A 14,933-nucleotide genomic window follows, 5' to 3' on the forward strand; every position below is an offset into this window, starting at 1 on the left:
ATCATGTGATTTTGGTTTTTAATTCTGTTTACATGGTGTATCACATTTACTGACTTGCTTATGTTAAACAATCCCTGCATTCCTGGTCTGAAACCCAGTTGATCATGGTACATTATCTTCTTGTTAGGTTGTTGGATTTCGTTAGCTAGTATTTTATTGGGGATTTTTGCATCTATGTTCATCAGGGATATTGGTCTGTAGTTTTCTTTTTTGGTTATGTTCTTTCCTGGTTTTGGTATTAGGGTGATACTGTCTTCATAGAATGATTAAGGGAGGATTCCCTGTTTCTCTATCTTGTGGAAGAGTATCAGTAGAATTGGTACCAGTTCTTCTTTGAATGTCTGGCAGAATTCAGGTGTGAATTTATCGATTCCTAGGCTTTTTGTTGTTGGTGGTAATTTTTTTTATTAGCATTTCAATCTTGCTGTTTGTTATTCATCTGTTCAGGGTATCTAATTCTTCCTGATTTAAGCTAGGAGGCTGGCATCTTTCCAGGAATTTATCCATCTCTTCTAGGTTTTCTAGTTTATGTGTGTAAATGTTTTCATAGTAGCCTTGAATAATCTTTTGTATTTCTGTGGTGTCAGTTGTAATACCTCCTGTTTCATTTTTAGTTGAGCTTATTTGGATTTTCTCTTGTTTTTTTGGTTAAGATATCATATTAATATTGAAAAGAATTTAAAGTAGCATTTTCTCTATAACAACACTTAATTGATTAGAGCATCATGCTGTTGTAAGTGTGGGTAGGGGTGGGGAACAATTATCACCTTTATCGTTTGGAGTAGGGGGAGTAGATGCCGTTCTTCGGGGGGTGCCATGTCAGGCTTGGTATTCTCTATTCCTTTTCCACACTCTCCCTAATTTCCTCTTATGAAAAGAGAAATTATTTATCTGATTGTGGAATTGTCAAGACACTGATATCCACTGAGTCATACCCATGCTATGTAGTGTGCATATCACTACATGAGTAGTGTGCATACCTATGGACACTAATTTACAATTTGTTTGAACAGCAGAAACAGCTGTGACTCTGTTTCTTGCTCTACAGTACCACCAGAAATTGTATGCATCAAGTCTTTGGAGCCTGCTAGGACTCTGACAGGCACCCACCAGGCTTCTGCTTTCCTTTTCTGTGCTTTCTGCTGTGTTACTTTTGCTAGCTGCTGAAATCCTTCATATAGTTGTCTAGGTAAGTGTCTGCTGTTCAGGCCCAACATTTTCCAAGAAGATAATTCCATAATTTCATTCACTTGGGTTTGACGATTTGGTAGGAGAACATATACATTGAAGGAAGTTGTTCTTTTGAGTGGAATCCAAACTGCATTGTCCACTTTAGCTATAAAGGAAAGCCCTTGTACTTTTAGTGTTATTGAGCTCTTACATTGTGTATTAATGTCATTAACACTGTATATTATTCAATGTTCCTCCCTAGTATTCAGTTTTAGTTTGTAAAAACTTTAAAGGAGAGAGGAATTGATTCTTGAATACTCACATAATTCTGCCTCTATGTAATGTATCTAAATATTCGCCCTCCTTTTCTTTTCCTCTATCCTGAATATAAAATAAAAATCAAATTTCAGAATTTAGTGTTTTATTAAGTGAGGGAGCAATATAACATTGGGAGAATGATCTTTTTATTATTCATTCTTAAAACTTTAAAAATGTGTTATGAAGCTTACATTTTGATTTGTTGGACTGAGGGAGCGGATGGGAAGAAGGTATTATTCAATATATTTTGGATAATATTCAAATATATTTATTTTCAAAATTTTACCCACATTTTTCTTAGGTTGATTTGTGATCAAAGAGAAAAAAGGCAAGCCAGAAAATAAAATATCCTTACAATTTTAATATCAACTATTTACATAGTCTAACATCACTCCATGCTAACTTAAAGTGTAGAAACTTCTAAAACACCAAACAATTGCTGATTTAGTTTTTTATATTCTAATAAACTAGTAGTACATAGGAGCCAATGGTGTTTTACAACTAGCAAGCAATTTCTGTAAAAGTAGGGTGGCTGTTTCAGACAACATAAAACATAATTTTCAGATTAATTGGAATACGGAGGTGATATGCTCAGATAACACTAAAAGGAAAACAAGGTTCAAGAATCAGAAAATTCAATAAAATAAGAGCTTATCTCTAGCAAACCATATGGGACCTTAAGCCATGAATCCTTAGGTGCTAACTTTACCTTTTGGTTTACTGGATTTATTTATTTTGACTCATGAGAAACTTCATATTTTTCTATTGTGTACATTTTTTGTAAACCACATCATATTTTTTGTGGAATGGTATAAAGTATAGTTGATTAAATCTGTTTCCAATTTTAAGGAGTTTAGATTGCTTTTAGAGGAGATTTTTATGCTTTACACAACCAAACTAGTGCTTCAAAATTCAATCAACTTTACTTTGTAAAACTGCTTTAAGCACTTGTTTACACATTTTTTTGTAGAATCGATTATGTTATAGGTCCTTATATATGATTTACTAAGTAGTATGAGTAGAATTTTTAGGAAGCATAGAAAATATTTATTTTATTCTGTAAATAGAGCCAGTTTATTGATTCAAGTAATAGCATATATTTTCAATTTTTAAAGTGGTTGTAGTGATTTTTTTCACTTAAGATTTTATTTAACAATGTCTTCACAGAAAGAAAAACAGCATACAATATATCACAAATAGATGAACTAAAATATTGCCAAACAATGCCTACATCTTTGTAAAATGAGTACCTTACAGAGCAATCTACCCAAAATATATATAAATAAATATTCTGGTTGTAGTATAGTTGATAGGGAATTATATTAGATAAAATAGGCCAGAAATGTTGTTTTATAATAAGTTTTCCTTTGTTCCAGGAAGTTTCAATTCAGAATTTCAGAAACATAATTCTCTGAACTTATTTGTTCATTTATCTTCCATAGAAATATTTCAATAATACGTGAATTTTCAAGATGACCCAGAATGAGAGAGATCAATGTTCAAACCATGCTTGCTGCAGATTTAAGATGCAATTGAATTTGGAGGTTTGACCTTGGTTTTCATAACTGAGCTGTTTGTCTCCATACAATGTTCTACCTTTGAAGAATTGGCTTTAAATCTTTTTCATTTTTTTTTTTTGAGACGGAGTTTCAGTCTTGTTGCCCAGGCTGGAGTGCAATGGCGCTATATCAGCTCACTGCAACCTCCACCTCCCAGGTTCAAGCAATTCTCGTGCCTCAGCCTCCCCCGTAGCTGGGATTACAGATACCTGCCACCATCCCTGGCTAATTTTTCTTTTTTTTTTTAGTAGAGAGGGAGTTTCACCATATTGACCAGGCTGGTCTTGAACTCTTGAACTGGCTTTAAATCTTTATATTGAGTTAAATAACTAATTTGGAGTCAAATTACTCAAGGAATATAGACATGATATTGCTAAGGGAATGTAGGTGCTGGGTTATTACTGAAAAATATATGTAATACGAAACATTAAAACTAATTATTGCTCTTTGAATAACTTTATAGAAATGGAGAAAAAACTATTTAAACAATCCCTATGGGCTTCAGGCTTAGACTTCTGAGGATAGGATGCTATCCAACTGTTGGTATCTCTGAAAAGACAGGATAGGGTTCTTCTAGGAGTACCAAAATAAGCTAGACTCTAATTGCTAATGCCAAGGCAACACTAAGAGGAAAATTAAGTGGAAAGGAGAAAGTCCCTTCTCTCCTTCTCAGCTTTCATTTTTTGAGAGCCATTTACTGGCAAAACCTAACAGAAAGTCAGTGCTCCAGCATTACCGAGCAGATAGAGGCGATGGTAAATAACTGGTCTAGGACATCTCCCTGTTATTCAGTATTCATGGATATTCCTACAAGCATAATAAAACATCCATCCAATGTTTACTTCATGTTTCTATTTAACAAGACATGATGATTCTCTGACAAATGAACTGTTACCATCAAAATGTATAAAAATATCTATCTCTGCATGATGTTAATTCTTCTTCTAGTTTAATCATTATCCCAATGAATCTCTATTAGAGATAAAAAAATTTAGAACAATATTGCCAAGGAAGTATTGTTACTATCATTAATTTTTGAAAGAATGTCTATAATATATAAAAAAATTTAAATCATCATTAAGTCTTTTAGAGTTTTGGGTGGGTGCCGTCATCCATCACATTAAATCCATATTAAAGCTTAACAGCTTAATGGAGTGGTGGTGAACCACTGGACATACAGATCTGTGCCTATTTACTATTTTCCTAATTATCTATCTGTTTACCCTGCCTTCCCTCACTCCCTCCCTACATTGCTCTCTCATTTCTTTTTCTAACTTTCTCACTTGCTGGTTCTCCTTCTAGTAGAAAATCTTAAACACTTTAGGAATTGATGAGGACAAGTTGAGGGGGAAACAGAGATAGAGTTAGTGTCTGCAACAGCTAAAAAATAAGACGTCGACCAAATTTGTAGACTTAATGAAGAACATTAGACCCAATGACAGCAACATACTCCTTAGCATTTTAGATACCTTATAGGGATTTTACTTGAATCATTATTTTTTGTAAAAAATATATCAAATGAATAAATTTTAAATTACATTCTCATTTTCCTTTTTGTATTACATTATCAGGCAGGGTACATTAATAAAAGTATTAGAGTTATAAAGGCAAAATAGAAACCATGTTATAAACAATATCATAGCCTAAGTTTTTGCTTCTTTGCAGATGAATTACTGAGATTTTGAAAAAATTCTAAAAATTAAATAGCATAATATATAGAGAGGGATTCTGGTTTAAACTGGCAGACTTATAAGTAACTTCCATTTGTAAAAGGTCACATTGAAGTAATAGAAAATACATAAAAAGAACTAAGTAAGTAAATGTAAAAAATTATGAAGCACAAAAAATAAGAAAATACAAAAGTTTGGAGAAATTCCCAGAAAAAAGGCAGATGGTAGTTGATCCAATTAATCTAATTAGCCTTTAAAATTAATAATATTTTTATAATCTAATAAAGTAAATGCTACTTATCAATTTTTAATTTTCAAACGTAACATATAGAAAAATCCTGATGAACTTAATTATAGGTAAAGCACAGAATGTAAATGTTGTAACCTGTATTTAAAAAGTAAAATAATAGTAATAATAATATAGCAAAAACAGAAAGAAGTGATATTTTAAATATCTCTCTTTTATATTTGAGAATCAATGTAATCTTTAACATTTACATAAATCAGGACAAGCATGTAAAGTATTATTTATACACTAATAAAGATAGTAAATAAAAGAAGCAAAGTTCGTCAAAACAAAATAAGGGATGAAGACATCAGTAATATACTGATAAATGAAAAGAAAACTAAATATCATATTTGTACTTACAAAATTTACTACTTAAAATATTAAAAAGAAGTATTTTATGTGGAACAATTTGTCACTACCTTTTGTCTTCTTTTTTTTTTTTTTTTTTTTTTTTTTTTTTTTTTTTTTTTTTTGAGACGGAGTCTTGCTCTGTCGCCCAGGCTGGAGTGCAGTGGCGCAATCTCGGCTCACTGCAAGCTCCGCCTCCCGGGTTCACGCCATTCTCCTGCCTCAGCCTCTCCGAGTAGCTGGGACTACAGGCGCCCGCCACCACGCCCGGCTAATTTTTTGTATTTTTAGTAGAGACGGGGTTTCACCGTGGTCTCGATCTCCTGACCTCGTGATCCGCCCGCCTCAGCCTCCCAAAGTGCTGGGATTACAAGCGTGAGCCACCGCGCCCGGCCCCTTTTGTCTTCTTAACCCCTTTATGTTTGAGGAATACAGCAAGATATTAAGCAGAATGACTCCTAATTTTGGTTTATTTGATGTGTCCTCATATTTAGATTCAGGTACCATTTTTAGCAGAATTTCCCCAGAAATACTATGTCATCATTTTAGGAAGTAAGTAATGTCAAATTTGTGCACAATTTGTTGCAATATTATTGATTGTAACTTTAATCACTTATTTAGGGTGGTACAAATTAAGGTTTTCAACTGTGAAATCACTCCCTATTGTAAGTAATAAGAAATCTGTAGGTAGATACTTTGAGAATGTGCACTGTGAATTTGATAATACTGCACTGATGTTAAATTTCTAGATTTTGGTAATTGTATTGTACCTATATATGAGAATATGTTGCTGATAAGAAATACATGTAAAGTAGTATATTAAGATGTAAAAGGATACAATATCCTGAAATTACTATCAAATAGTTAAAAAAGAATATTATCTTTGTATAAATATATACACAGAGAATAATAAAATATCGATGTTGCGAAGAGTTAGAATTGATGAATCTGAGTGAAGGATACCTGGAATTTCCTTGTACTATTTTTGAATCTTCTTTGTAAGTTTGAAAATAAAATAAAAAACTACAAAAATAAAATAATGGTGTCCTCTCAGATTTGAGACTGTGTTGAAGATGGTAACAGAGAAATTATCTCATTTTTTTCTTAATACATGCATTGTATAATTCTTTTTTTTTCTTTTTTTGAGACGGAGTCTTGCTCTGTCGCCCAGTCTGGAGTGCAGTGACACAATCTCAGCTCGCTGTAACCTCTGTCTCCCAGGTTCAAGCAATTCTCCTGCCTCAGCCTCCCAAGTAGCTGGGACTACAAGCATGCACCACCATGCCCGGCTAACTTTTTGTATTTTTAGTAGAGATGGGGTTTCACCGTGTTAGCCAGGATTGTTTCTATCTCCTGACCTTGTGATCTGCCCTCCTTGGTCTCCCAAAGTGCTGGGATTACAGGCATGAGCCACCAGGCCCAGCCATATAATTCTTTTAAGTAAGCAAAACAATTTAATAATATGAAACTTTACGCATTTAGCACAATACTTAGCACATAGTGAGGACTTAACAGTGGTGTATGAGTAGTGTGCTATTCTTTGAAGGAATACAAAAAGAAACATCTGTTCTTCACATTTTCTAAATGAAGAACTCTAAGGTTGTGTATTAATGGTTGCTTTGTACAGAACTTTACTCTCAGGCTCTCTGAACTAACACAAACCTTTTGACTGATATCATTTCACAGGTCACATGGCAGTAACCTAAACACATTATTAGCATATTAAAATTAACTGTGGGAAACTGTAAAAGGGCTGCCAGGACAGGTTCAAATCACTGGACAAAATGATGATATTCCAAAAATGAATTTCTGTAGGTTTCCTTCAAATTAAGGTGACTTATAAGAAGTAACTGAAGATAATATGCCCATGACTTTTTACACTCATTTCTTCTTTGAGGTATGTGCTTAACAAATAAAATTTGTAAAACATTTTTTTTTTATTTCAATAGTTTTTTTGGGAGCAGGTAGTTTGCTTACATAAATAAGTTGTTTTGTGGCGATTTCTGAGATTCTGGTGCACCCATCACCCGAGCAGTGTACACTGTACCCAATGTGTAGCCAACCCTTTCCCTTGAGTCCCGAAAGTCCATTGTATCATTCTTAAGCCTTTGCATCCTCGTAGCTTAGTTCCCACTATGAGTGAAAACATGTGATGTTTGATTTTCCGTTTCTGAGTTACTTCACTTAGAATAATGGTCTCCAATTCCATCCAGGTTGCTGTAAATGACATTATTTTGTTTCTTTTTATGACTGAATAGTATTCCATGGTGTGTGTGTGTGTGTGTGTGTGTGTGTGTGTATATATATATATATGTGTATATATATATGTATATATATGTGTATATATATATGTATATATATGTGTATATATATATGTATATATATATGTGTATATATATATGTATATACGTATATATATATATATGACATTGTCTTTATCCACTCATTGCTTGATGGGCATGTAGGCTGGTATCATGTTTTTGCAGTTGTGAATTCTGCTGGTATAAACATGAGTGTGTGGTTATCTTTTTCATATACAAATTTTCCACTGGGTAGATACCCAGGAGTGAGACTGCTGGATCAAATGGTAGATCTACTTTTAATTACTTAAGGAATCTCCACACTGTTTTCCATAGTGGTTATACTAGTTTACATTCCCACCAACAGTGTAAAGTGTTCCCTTTTCACCACATCCACACCAGCATGTATTTTTTTTTATTTTTTTACTTATGGCCATTCTTGCAGGAGTGAGGTAGTATCGCATTATGGTTTTGATTTGCATTTCCCTGATCATTAGTGATGTTAAGCATTTTTTTAATGTTTGTTGGCCATTTGTATATCTTCTTTTGAGAATTGTCTATTCATGTCCTTAGCCCACTTTTTGATGGGATTGTTTTTTTTTTCTTGCTGATTTGTTTGAGTTGTTTGTAGATTCTGGATATCAGTCTTTTGTCAGATATATAGATTACAAAGATTTTCTCCCACTCGGTGGGTTGCCTGTTTACTCTGCTGATTATTTCTTTTCCTGTGCAGAGCTTTTCAGTTTAATTAAGTCCCATCTATTTATCTATGCTTTTGTTGCATTTGCTTTTGGTTCACAGTCATGAAGTCTTTCCCTAAGCCAATGTCTAGAAGGGTTTTTCCAATGTTATCTTCTATAATTTTTATGATTTCCAGTCTTAGATTTAAGTTTTTGATCTATCTCGAGTTGATTTTTGTATAGTGTGAGAGATGAGGATCCAGTTTCATCCTTCTGTATGTGGCTTGCCAATCATCCCAGCACCGTTTGTTGAATAGGATGTCACTTACCCACTTTATGTTTTTGTTTGCTTTTTTGCAGATCAGTTGACTGTTTGTATTTGGCTTTGTTTTGGGATTCTCTATTCTGTTCAATTGGTCTATATGTCTATTTACACATCAGTACCATGCTGTTTTGGTGCCTATGGCTTTATAGTATAGTTAGAACTCCAGTAATGTAATGGTTCCAGATTTGTTCTTTTTACTTAGTCTTGCTTTGGCTATGTGGGCTCTTTTTTTATTCCATATGAATTTTAGGATTTTTTTTTCTAGTTCTGTGAAGAATGATGGTGATATTTTGATGGGAATTGCACTGAATTTGTAGATTGCTTTTGGCAGTATGGTCAACCATCATCTATTTATGATTAAAGCCCTCAGCAAAATCGGTATAGAAGAGACATACTTCAAGGTAATAAAAGCCATCTATGCCAAACCCACAGCCAATATTATACTGAAGGGGAAAAATTTGAAAGCATTCCCCACTCCAAGCACTAGAACAAGAAAAGGATACCCACTTTCACAACTGCTGTTCTTCCCCAGAGCAATCAGACAAGAGAAAGAAATAAAGGGCATCCAAATTGGTAATGAGGAAGAAAAACTGCCCCTCTTTGATTATGACATGACTGTAATACCTAGAAAACCCTAAATCCTCATCCAAAAAGCTCCCTGAACTGGTAAATGGATTCAGCAAAGTTTCAGGATACAAAATTAGTGTACACAAATCAGTAGGCCTGCTATACACCAACAGCCACCAAGCTGAGAATCAAATCAAGAACTCAACTTCTTTTACAACAGCTGCAAAATAAATAAAATACTTAGAAATATACTTAACCAAAAAGGTGATAGACTTCTACAAGAAAACTACAGAACACTTCTGAAAGTCATCATTAATGACACAAAGAAATGGAAACACATCCCATGCTCATGGTTGGGTAGAATCAATATTGTGAAAACGTAGTATTTTAAAATGTAAAATGATCACTTTTTAATTTTAATCAAGGGTTATTGAAAGTGCATATTTAGTAAAGGTAAATATGTAGAGGAGATTAACAAGAGGCTTGTCATTTTTAGAGCCCATATCTGTTTAAATAAGTCTGACTGGGTTGAATGAGGTAATATTGGTATGATAGAATTAAGACACAAGTGAAACTTGGTATTTATTGGAAAGTAGTTATCATTTGTTCTGCTGAATGCAAAAAGGAAACCAATAAAAGGACAGGAAATTATGTCTTAAAAAGCCAGAAAATATGTAACAAATAAATTCTCACATAAGCTTTTATAAAGATCCATTTCTAGATTAAAGTTAGTATTACATGTAGTCCCAGCTACTGGAGAGGCTGAGACAGGAGAATTGCTTGAACCTGGGAGGCAGAGGTTGCAGTGAGCCAAGATCGCCCCACTGCACTCCAGCCTGGGTGCCAGAGTGAGACTCCATCTCAAAAACAAACAAACAAACAAACAAATAACAACAAAAAAGTTAGTATTCCATGGAACCACACATACATAGGCATAGTGTAAGTAAATAAAGTTTTATTGGCTTTTTCAGAAACATCTAAGAATTATACACTACATGAATATTTCGTATGTCAATATACACGACCTGAGAAGCTTTTTGCTTTTCCTTGATGTGTTTTGAAGTATTTTAGAAACTATTTTAGGAGTGTTTTCAAAGCTAAAGCATTTTACCTTTTGTAACATTTGAGTATTTGATATGTGTAAATAATTTGAATGCACTAAAGGCTGAATTTAATAACTACAATCTGAATGAATAAAAATAAAGAATAAAAGTATATAACATAATTTGAGATAATAAAACATGCTGTGTAAACATACAGTATTAGGACGGAATTTCTTGTTTAATTTATGAATTGAGACTGTAAGAAAAAATGTCCTAATTTATTTTATTGTAATTTTATGGGGGAATAAATGCATTTTATTGCAAATCACCACATGGAATTGAAGTGCTAAATAGAATATACCTTATAAGCCAGTATATGTTTGAACAAATCACTCTGACATTTTATAGTTTATTCATTTAGTCACTCACAAATCATAAATTACATTCCTATACACACCAAACTCTGTACTAGTGGTGATTAGCTTTTACCTATTCCTTTCTATTCTACATCAGACACTCTATTAGAGAAGCCTGTTTCTTCACACACATGAAGACTGAGATTTAGGTAAGTCATTTGTCCAGGATTGCACAGCAAGGAGTGATATAAAACAGATTTGAACCTATGCAATTTAATTTCAGAGTTGACTACACATAAACATTATTATACTTTCTAGGACTTGACATAGTCTCTCAAAATACTTCCAATACTGAAGTAGAGAATAGAATTATAAACCAGAAAATCTTGAAAATAAGGGAAGAATGTATTAGTATGCAAATCTTAATCAATTTTTTTAATGAAGCACAAAGACAGAAAGAAATTTTGGGGTAATAGTGTAGAAGTGATGAGTATTTACAGAGTCAGATTTGAGTTCTACCTTATATCAATCACTTACTTGATGAAAAATTTTGGGCAAGTAATTTAACATTTCTCAGCCTCACTTTTATTACCTCTAAAGTGAGACTATTAATACCTACTCCATGGAACAGATTTGAAGATTAAGTAAAACAACACACAAGGCCAAAGCAGCATAGCAAAGGCTTGGAGAACTGAACTAAACTATGACATAGACTACTGGCAATATCTCAAATTAATCCTGAGTGGAACAAGTATGGCACACACAGAAAGCAGCACAGGAAAAACTTTAAAAACTGAAAAGTTATTGGAAACACAAATAGCAAAATATCAAAACAGTGTATGCAGTCTGAGTTGAACAATGTTGATTTCCTGTTAAACAAAACCAGGAAACCCCACAGCAGTTCTCCAGAGAATTTAGCAGGACCAATAATCTCACAACATAGTTTTAAAATTTACTCAAGGTCTAAAGAACAAGAAAAACGTTATTTATTTCAAAGTTATTTGCAAGAGGAAAGGCTACAACTAGTACAAACCCCAACCCCAAGATAAATAAGATGTTGAAATTATCAATGAAGTCTTAAAGCAGGTACAATAACCATATTCCTTGAGAAAAAAGTAATAATCTTAAAATAAATGGACAGATAGAAGTTCTCAGCAGAGAGTTAGAAACTATAAAACACAAATGGTAACTTTAGAACTAAAAAGAAATCTAATATTTGTAAAGAATTATTGAATGAGGACCATATCAGAATGACGATCGCAGTGAAATGTCAGTGAACTCAAAGAAAGATTAATAGGAATTATCAAATCTGAAGATTAGAAAGAAAATGCATGAAAAAGAAGCATAAATGAAGCTTCAGGAGCCAATGGGACAGCATAAAATGTATTTGTGACTTTGAAAACCTAGATGAAGAGGAGAAAGAGAATAAGGCAGAAAAACAAAAAGCAAAACCTGAGCAAAACCTGGCCTAATATTTCCAAAACCTGGTGAAAGACACAATTTACAGATTTACTTCTTGGTGAATGCCAAAGAAGAAAAATTCAGAAAAACTATGCTCATACAGAGTGTAATTAAGTTGCAAAAAAATCAAATAAACTTTGAAAATACCCTGAGAGAAACAAGACATTAAATATAAGACAACAATGACGTGAAAATATGCAACTTCTCACCGGAAACCACAAAGCCAGAGGACAGTGAAATAATATGTTCAAATGGCTGACATATAAGAATGCCAACCCAGAATTCTATATACAGAGGAAAGATCCTTTACTTAAAAAAGTAGAACAAAGGTATTTTTTAAGGATGAAAAATTTTTGGGAGACATGCTTTAATGAAGTGCTAATGAAGGTTCTTCAACCAAAATGGAAATACTACCAGAAAGAAACATCAAGAATGAAAGAAATGATAAATATTGAACAGATGTGATGGATTATTTCTTTCCAGAAGTGTTTATTAAAAGAACAATTTAAAGCATAAATTATATCATCAAACGGGAGAGGTTTAAAATGTATGTAGATACAATACTTATGACAACTATAACATAAGGAGGAGGTAGTAAAATGAATAATATCATTGTAACTCTTCTATATTTTATGCAAAGTAGTAAAACGTTAACTCTGTGGAAGATTACTTATGTGTATTTCAATCTCTAGTACATTCATTAAAAAATAATACAAAGAGATATTGTAAAAGTCAGTAGATAAGTTAAAATTGTTTATGAAAAATATCCAAATAATCAAAAAGAAAGCAGAAAAGAGAGCAAAATACCGAGGATACAAACAGAAAACAAACCTAAATCCAATATTTCAATGTTATGTTAAATACAAATGGTCTAAAACTTCAAATAAAATATATTATTAGATTAGATTTAAAAATAAAAGCAATACATATACCTTAAATATAATGATATAGAGATGTTAAAGTACAAGTATAAAATAAGTTACATTTTAATATCAAAGTATATTTCAGAGTAAAAATAATATGACCAGGTATAAAAGTCATTTTATAACAATAAAGGTTTCAACTAATCAAAAGGACATAACAATTCTAAACAGCTACACCTTTAATAACATTACTTAAAAATACATAAAAACTTAATAGAACTGCAGAAGATTTAGACAAATTCACAGTTAACAAATACTTCTCAAAAATTGACAGACTATGCTGTTAGAAAATCAGCAAAAATATAGTAGACTTAGATAACACTATCAACAAACTTGAGGTTATTGACATTTTTAAATATTTGTAGAACACTATACAAAACAACAGCAGACGTGAATTCCTTTAAATGCAAAAGACAGAATATTTGCCAAGATAAATCACTGAGACACAAGACAAACTTCAATACATTTTAAAAGATTTGTCAGACAAATTGTTTTCTGACAATGATGAAATTAAACTTGAAAATGGTAATAGACAGATCTTGAAAAACCCACACATATTTTAAAATTTTAAAAACTTCAAATAAAATGACTTGAAATACTAAAAAAAACAAAAAAATTGAACTGAATAAAAATATAAATGCCCATACCAAAATTTGAGGGATGCAGTTTAGCAGTAATTGGAGTAAAATAATAGCATTAAATCTTTATTAGAAAATAAGAAAAGTCTTAAATCAGCAACTAAAGTTAGGCATTAGCAAATTTTTCTGTATAGGTTCAGATGTTAAATATGTAAGCCTTACTAAGTTACATGGTCTCAATCACAGCTACTCAACTGCCACTTTAGTACAAAAAAAGACATAGACAATACATAAATAAATGCCCATGACCAAGTTCCAATAAAACTTTATTTACAAAAAGTAGGCAGCAGACCAGAGTTGGGCATAGTTTGCCAATTGTTGACACTCACCTTAAAGACCTTTTTCATGCCCAAGGCATGCAGAAGGTAGTGAAGGTAGCGGCGGCCCTTCTGGTGCATCCACTGCGGGATGCCAGCTCCAGCATGGGAGGCGCAGCTGGGGCTACATTCTCTGTGAAGCAAGTGGGAGCCAGGAACAGGCGAGAGTCCCGCCCCCTTCTGAGTTGGCAGTCAGTTGCCACTCAGCTGCAGCTGCGGACCCAGCATCCTGTGCTGTTAGAGGCCCGGGAAGCCCACCTGCCCCTGCAGGCTCGGAAGTGTCTGTTTCCACTGCTTGGCCTCTCCCTGCTCTTGGCGCCCAGTCCAATTTTGGAACAAAGTTGAAGCCAAGCTTGGGTGTTCTTGCAACCTGGCTGGGTGTCTGTGTGCTTGGGGGTGGTGGTGACACGCCAGCCTCCCGCCCCCCCATGCCTCAGCCCCCTCTGGACTTTGGGCACCAACAAGCACAGGAGGGAGGCTGAGGGGGACTGAGGGCGGCAGCGTGGTGCCAGCCTGCAGGTGGCCCTCGGCGTGAACGGCCTTGACCCAGTGGACCACATGATGGATGGCAGCAGGAGGCAGACAGGCTCCTGGGTGGGAAGGGGCCGTCCTGGGTGAAGCCCCACCTTCAAGCCAGGGATGGGCTGAAGCCTCGGGGCTGGGCTGACAGTTCCAGGTGAAGTCTGCGGCCTAGGGTGCTTTGCATCATGTTTATATATAGTAAAAGCACAGTTGATTTTACTTGAATTAAATGTCTACCTCAAAGATATTTTACCATAATAAAACAGTGTGCTTCACTCAAAGTTGGTTCACTGCATTCATTAACACATTATGTTTAGACTCATTTGGAGTTGAAGGTGAAGAATAATGGCGAGTTGATTTTATGATGAACTTTGTACTCTGATTATGACGTCTAGGGTAGGAAAGACATACTAACTGAAAATTAAAACTACTAATATAAGGAAGTAA

The sequence above is a fragment of the Symphalangus syndactylus genome, chromosome 4 (assembly GCF_028878055.3).
Source record: "Symphalangus syndactylus isolate Jambi chromosome 4, NHGRI_mSymSyn1-v2.1_pri, whole genome shotgun sequence".
In the NCBI taxonomy this organism is placed as follows: domain Eukaryota; kingdom Metazoa; phylum Chordata; class Mammalia; order Primates; family Hylobatidae; genus Symphalangus; species Symphalangus syndactylus.